Below are 7,579 nucleotides of genomic sequence, written 5' to 3'. Positions count from 1 at the left end.
AATATCGTAGAGGAGAATAAAAGGTTTGTACTACAGAATTATCTAGAGGACTGGCTATAGAAAAAGACATATTGTCCCTCACCAGAGATAAACATCACGAGACCACCTGACAAGCCTGTGTGCCACCAACCCTTCACCTTCAGCCCATTCCTGAAACTCCTTAAAAGGTGAATCCCAGCTTTTGGGCATACCTTGTCCTCTCAGAGGTGGTCCGCAGTCCCCTTTCTTGGAGTGGGTATTTTTAAAAGACTTCTTACTACTCAACCCATTACATGTTGTCTCTGTGCTCTTCTAATGGGTCTTTGTCACTTTGCTGTTTCATTCTATTTCCCACACTTTAAGCATAAGTCGTCACTATGTCCCACTCCAGATAGGGAGGGAGGGGCTACTGAGAGCTCTGATTTGGGCCTGCAAGTTCCCACTGCCTGGGTGACCTGGATGGAACTGCAGCTATACAGTCATGCTCCTTAGTAGCCTGCCTGAAAATATTTTTGCCTTTAGGAAGTTCTCAGAGCATCATCTCACTCCATCCACTGCTCTGCGGTTCCCCCAAATCATCCTGGGGTGGTAGGAACTTAGTTCCCACGCTACGCAAATTCAAGCGGACACTGGACTCCAGGTGACGCTGGCTTTAGGAGCTGGCAAGGGGTTATGCCCGAGCAGCAGTTTAGTGAGCATCCCTTTCCTCCCTCTGTTTTTCCTTCTTCTCTGCTTTATTCAAGTAAACCTGCCTTTATCTACCTTGACTTTAGCCCATCCCTCCCTTCAAGGGCATTCAAATAAAACTTTTGCTCCACTTCACTACTGTGTCTCTGCCCTTCAGTCTTTGTTGCAGCGGGGACAAGAACCTAGGACAACGAACTCCACCCCCACAGCAGTGTCACTGTGAACCCCTTCATAGGTGACCACTTTCCTTTCCAGTGTGCCTGGAAAGAGACTGCTCCAGGAGTGGGGTCTGCCTCTGCTGGCATGATATGCACAGGGCCTGTGTGGAAAGCCCCTAGGCCTCTGGAGCATGACACCAGAATCTTGGCATATTGATATAAATGGCACTGAATAACTCCCAGGAAGCCTTCATAGGGTTTTGCATTTATCAAGGAGCTGGTATATCTCCTCGGGGTTCTTAGGAGGCTCTGGTACCAGATGTTCTAGACATTAATATTTGTCCCTTAGTATTTTAGCAACATCCTGCCAGGGACTGGACCCACAATATCCCAGGTCAGGGGATGCAAAGCATCTGTATTGAGCTAAGTGGTGACACAGAGACTGTAGAACTTTTTGTATTTTCCCTCTGGCGGTGCCATTGGTTTCCAGTTGGAAGGTTATTTCACTCTTCTGGGTTAGGACCATAATCTGGGCATGACTGAGGACTCAGTGGTCTCCCATCTGCCTCACCTACAGGAATCTTTTAGGCCAGAGCCTGTCTTTGGGAGGATACAATAGCATTTTGATCCAATCTTTCTTCCTGAGCTCTCCTTGGCCTTGAGGCACTGAAAGACCGTTACTCTCATGAACAGCCAGTGAAGGCCTTTATAATTAGTATCCTAATCTTCTCATTAGACCATATGGCCTTGATCACACTGCTCTAGGGAGATTGTTGGATTATTACAGCAGCCATGACCTTTGGGGTTGCATGCCATCTGCAGCACAGGACCCATATGCAAAGCACACGGTAGTGAGCCAGACACCCAGCAAGCAGTGCTGCCTTCCAGATGGTGCTACCTGCCTGGGTCAGGTGGTTATTCAACAAGTTGCAGGTAAAGGGCAACCCTCCAACCCTGCTGGATAAGCCAAGTGTTCTATGTGCAGGTCTCAGCACGTCAATAACCAATGTGACTGGAGCAGCCCTTACGGTTCTTATGACTGCAAAATGTCCTTCAGCAACAACCACCAGAAAACTTTAAAAGTTAAGGTTTATTACTTACAGAACCTGGAAATTACACAGCACACCTGGAGCAATACAGCACGGTCGCAAGTTGAGAGACAGCATGTACGGGCTGGGGTTCTGCTTTATTGGGGTCAAGGGTGGGGGCCTAGGGTTTTATGGGCTCATTCTTTATTAGGGAATTTAAAACACCAGAGCCAGAATTTAAAGTATAGGAAAAGAAAACGTGTGTGGCACAAATGGTCCATTACGAAACCAACCAAGATCACTAGAAGAAAGGAGCCTCAGTGGGAGGAGGTGGCCTGGCTCTTTATCTAGCTGTGGGGCTGGCCATGCGTTTATCGTTTATTCAAGAGAGAGCCGTCCTTGCAGTGGATGCCTCTTTGAAATGGATGTCTTAGCTTTGGAAGCTTAAATCAGGCACTCACATTACAAAAAAGGAAAGGGAAAAAGCTGCCCAGGGTTTATACTACACCTGCTTCACAATTCTGTGCCGTTCTCTAGTCAGAGGGGTGACAATTTAGAATTTTGTATGAATAAAAATAAAAATCACATGTATTTGCTGAAGGCTCACATGGATCGCCTTGCTTTTCAACAAGCCAGTGGAGTAGGTGTAAGGCCCCCTATTTCAGGTTTCTTCCGAAGATTGATAGGTTTTTAATTGTGGTAAAATATATATAACATAAAACTGTACCATTTTAACCATTTTTAAGTGTGCAGTTCAGCAGTATGAGGTACATTTACATTTTTGTGCGGCTTTCACCACCATCCAGCTTTTCATCTTGCAAATCTGAGACTACCCACTAAACACGAACTCTCCATTTGCCCCTCGGCCAGCCCCAGCCACCACCCATCTCTATGAATCTGCCTACTCTAGGTACTTCAAATAAGAGGAATCATGGGGAGAGGGGAAAAAAAAGAGGAATCATACAGCATGCATCCTTTGGTGTCTGGCTAATTTCATTTTACACAGTATCCCTGAGGTTCATCCATAGTGCGGCGTGTGTCAGAATTTCCTTCCTTATTAAGGCTGAGAATATTCTGCTGTATGGATAAACCATATTTGGCACATCCATTCATCCTCCATGTCAACTGTATTCATTCATTCACTCACTCACTGACTCACCAAATTTTACTTGGTACCTATTATGTACCTAGAACAATAGCTGTGAATAAAACTGACAAAAACCCCTGTCTTCAAAGTGTTTACATTCTGGTGTGTTTGGAAACAGATAATAAATAAACAAGCAAAATGTATGGCCTATCGGATGATGTTATGTGTTGTGGTCAACATAAAGTTAGGAGGGGTTGTAACTCCAGGGAGATGAAATCCCAGGGGCAAAATACCTCTAAAATCAAAATCAGTCAGAGGGAGAAATAAAGTTTGAAATCCGTTTTTTGCTTACAAACTGCAGCCCATGGCCATCTCTCTTTCCTCCTCCAGTAGCCCCAAAACCAGCCCTCCTCCTCACCTCTCAGGTACAAATAAGCCCTCCTTGCCCAGGTAATTACCCATAGATATGGAGATGAACTTCTCTCCACCCCTGAGGAATGATGCAAATGTACTAAAGCCATACTTCTTTCCACCTCTGAACACCTATTGATATGCAGGTACACTAAAGTCAGGCGAGATATTCTGGAAATGTTACAATTTTACCCACACCAGGTAATTAGCCATTAATATGGAGATGAACTTATATCCATCCCTGAGGAACACTTATTGATATGCATATGCACTAAAGCCAGGCAAGATATTCTGGAAATATTACAATTTTACCCACAGGGGTAGATGAAGGAAGTGCTGGAGCAGAGGGGAGGCCTCCCTGAGAAGGAGAGTATTTGAGCAAAACCCTAGAGTAGGTGCGGATGGGAGCCACGGGTATACTAGGGGACAGCATTGCAAGCATAAGAGCCAGTCAGTGCAAAGGCCCTGAGGTGAGTAGACCAGGTGTATTCAGGAACAGCAAGGGAGCCTGTGTGGCTGGAGTTGAGTGGGCAAGATGGGGAGAGTTAGGTAAGAAAGGAAGGCCTCGCTCGAGGTTACACAGCTAGAAGGCAGCATACCTAAGACTTAAACAGGGTCTGCCTGACCTCAGGGCTCACGCTTTTAACCATAGCATCATTTTGCCTCACGAATACCCCAGCAACAATTCCCATGAAGTGATCATTTGCTTCATGCTAATCCTGGGCTCATACATGACAGGCATCACTCCATTGCACATGGCAAAACAAGGACTACAAGAGCTGAAGGAACTGTCAGGGGCAGAACTAAAGGGAGGTCTGTCTGAATTTTGAGTCCTCGCTCTTCCCTGCCATTGCTACACTGACATATGGAACTGTGGAGTCCCTTAATTATGGAACTTCAGAATTTTAGGATCTGGGAGCCAAGGTGTAATATTGGTAAAATATCTAAGTACTTCCTGAGCTGGTTGGCAAAAATCCACTACCCTGAGAATCCAGCTTTCTATACTGTTCCCATATGGCCCTGGCCCACCCCAGGGCCCCGAGTCCTTCTCAGAATCCAGCACCTAAAGGGTTAACAAGCAAGGGGCCTCCCCACCCTGTTCCTGCCAGATCATTGTACAGGTGTTAGACACTTGTAATATCACCCCTACTTGGAACTATAATGTGACATTTCTGGAAGGACGTGGGATTTTCAGCTCAGAGAATTAATGTTAAGTTCACCCAGCAAAGGTATAAAGAAAGGGGCCAAAGCCAGGGGAGTCTTCTCAGTTAACACTCCTGAGCACAGGCCTCCTCGGTACCAGCCCCTAAGGGCTAATGCGCACTCTGAGCAACAAGCACTTGATCTCCAGAGGAATTCCTTTTGGAACTGAGATCAGACCATGTTCTCCACCCTCCTCAGCAATACCCGGGGCTTCCTGGTCTCCACTGTGTTGTCCACAAAACACTTCAGCCTCCAAGGCCCTGGGCTCCTGTCCTGGCGGACCTTGGCCAGCAGGTTCCACTCCCATCTGAGGTTTGCTGATAAACACCAACACCCAATATTAAGTAGTCACGGGGAATGAAAGTACAGCATAGAGAACAGAGTCAATAATACTCTAATATCTTTCTATGTTGACAGATAGTAAGAACACTCACTGGGGTGAGCATTTAATAATGTAGATAACTGTCGAATCTAAGAAATGGGACTAATGATCCCCAGGGGTTGCTGAGGAGATTACGTGAGATGACATATGTAATACTGCTGGGAAACACATTTCAGTTGAATATATGTTTATCCTTCCCCTTCCCACATGCTTACAAGAGAGGCTACTGAAAGGAGGGAAGTACCACAAGCAAGGTCTCCTGGGAGTCTGTGGATATAGTGCTCCAAAGACGGGCAGGAGACTGTGGAGGCAGGGCACGGCTGAAGCAACCTTTGGGGAACTCCGTATCTCATGCCCAGAAATTGGAATATCGCCCCTAGGTCTAAGTGAGCAGAGCCTGGACAACCTCAAAATAGCAGGTGACTTCCAAATAGTGGATCTTCATTAGCAGCCTGAGCCCTTACCCGGCTCCAAAATGAGCCTCTGCATCCCAGAAGAATCAGCAGGAGAAAAGACCAGCAAGCAGGAAAATGGGTGGTGCGTTTGGGGTCTGGTGAAGAGTGTGGGTTACTGAGAAAAGAAGTATGTGGAGGGAGATGGTGGGAGAAGGGGCTGGGGTTTGAGGATGAAAGTCTCCAGTATCAGGCCAAAAAGGGAATCTTGTCTTAAGGGCAGTAGGGAGCCACAGGGGGTTTTAAGCAGGGAATGACATGGTCTAGCTATGTTCTAGAAAATTCACTGTGGAAGGAATCAGTGGATGGAAATATACATGACTCTACTGGAAGCAATGCTCCACCCCATCAACCACTGGGAATTTGGGAAGGCAGAAGGGGACCAGTAGAGGAGCATGAGCTTAGTAAATACCCATCTCCCTTTTCACATGATATGTCTAGAGGACCATGGTGAGGACAATACACTGAGGAGGAGGAACAGGGTGTGGACTGGGACACAGGCTTGACAGTCCATTGTCATGAGCAAAGAGAGTTATCACTGCCCAACAGATGATTGCCACTCCATTAGGGGCCTGCTGCAGCTCAGGAGGAACTGTATGGGGCCCCAAATTCTGGGAAGAAGCTAGAACATGGATGCAGCCCTGTTGGGAAGGAGGAGTCCCTGGACGATGTAGCTGGTTTCCTGGCCCACCATGGAGAACCAGGCAGGGGGCTGAAGGTGGGCGAGGAGCTCCTGCACAGCCACCTGCTCCTTTGTATGTGAGAATCACTGTTTTAAAGAAACCATTTGGGGCCAGAGCCCTGGCCCCCACCTGCTTGAAGCACACAGATGGTGGTGATGGTGGGAGAGGAAATCCGCTAAGTAACTTTTCTTGGTAAGTAGGCAAAGGTTTATGGAGGTGAGACATATGGCAACAGAATTCCACGAAGTGTCTTCCGTTTGCCTTCTAGATCCACCATCCACCCTTCTCCACCTGCTCTGGGCCCCAGGAGACTGACCTGGATGGACAGTCTCAGATTCCGGGTGGCTTTGGCCAGTGGGGAACCACAGCAGAAAATGAGAGGGAAGGAGAGGAAGGATTGGTGTCACGGGCTGGATTCTTACGTGGAAACCCTCACCCCCAGCACCTCAGAATGACTGTGTTTGGAGATAGAAACTTTAAAGAGGTGATCAAGCACAACTGGGGCTGCTTGGGTGGGGCCCTAACCCAGTCTAACGGGTATCTGGACAAGAAGAGGATGTGTGGATGCAGAGAGACTCCAGGGGCACGTATGTGCCCACGGAGGGAAGACCACATGAGGACACAGCGAGAAGCTGGCCATCCACAAGCCAAAGAAAGAGACGGCCCCCGAAGCCGGCCCTACCAACGCCAAATAGTAACCAAGATTTCCTTCCCATTCATTTCTTCCTGTGTCTTGGCCCTTTGACCATTTGGCCAATAAAGATAGTTTGCAATTTTTGCTTCATGGAAGGGATGACACAAAAGGAATCAGAGGAAAGGGGACTTGTTTCTTTGCTTTTGAGTTTCCAAACTCTATCCCACAGCAGGATGGAAATCATTCAAACAGGAATAACAGATAAGGAAATGTACCACGGACTCTGTAGCCTGAGCTGGTAGAGATTTTTCTGGCTTCGAGGTGAGGATAGGAAATGAGTGGGAGAATGATGTCCACCCTGAAAAAGGAGACTCTGCCCCCTCCTTCCTGGACACACAGCTTCCTGGACTTGGCTGGTTCTGGTTGGGACAGAAGTGACCCCACGCTGATTGCTGAGGCCCTGGGACTAGCTGAAGGTGTCGCTGGCAGACCTCACTGGCAGCCTGCATCAGGCATCTTGCTAGGAGGATTGTATTTAGACCAGAGTGTAGGAAGATCTTGAAACCCAGCTCTGAGGCAGAGGCAGCATGATTGCTAAGTAAAGCCTGAGGCGATGGCCAGATGAGATAACTGAGTTACAGGTTGACTCGTGTCCCGCCAGATTCATATGCAGAAATCATAGCCCCTTGTATCTCAGAATGTGACCTTATTTGGGAATAGGGCCTTTGCAGACATACTTAGATGAGGTCATACTGGGGAAGGATGGGCCTTTATCCAGTGTGTCTGTGTCCTTATAAGAAGGGGAAATCTGGACACCAAGATGCACAGGAAAGGGCCACGTGAAGATGAAGGCAGGAAAAAGGATGATGCATCTC

At 47.5% G+C, this 7,579-nt stretch overlaps 1 long non-coding RNA gene across 1 annotated transcript; it reads left to right on the top strand.

The window, feature by feature from the left end:
* Window positions 1–5,187: 5,187 nt before the first annotated feature.
* On the top strand, window positions 5,188–7,298 carry LOC130680931 (uncharacterized). Its single transcript, XR_008993976.1, has 2 exons — window positions 5,188–5,472; window positions 6,339–7,298. It is a non-coding gene; the product is annotated as an uncharacterized LOC130680931 (long non-coding RNA).
* The last annotated feature ends 281 nt before the right edge of the window (window positions 7,299–7,579 follow it).

This window comes from Manis pentadactyla, chromosome 15 (assembly GCF_030020395.1).
Source record: "Manis pentadactyla isolate mManPen7 chromosome 15, mManPen7.hap1, whole genome shotgun sequence".
Classification (NCBI taxonomy): domain Eukaryota; kingdom Metazoa; phylum Chordata; class Mammalia; order Pholidota; family Manidae; genus Manis; species Manis pentadactyla.
The sequence above is the reverse complement of the archived record's forward strand: the minus strand, read 5'-3'. Positions and strand labels throughout refer to the sequence as shown.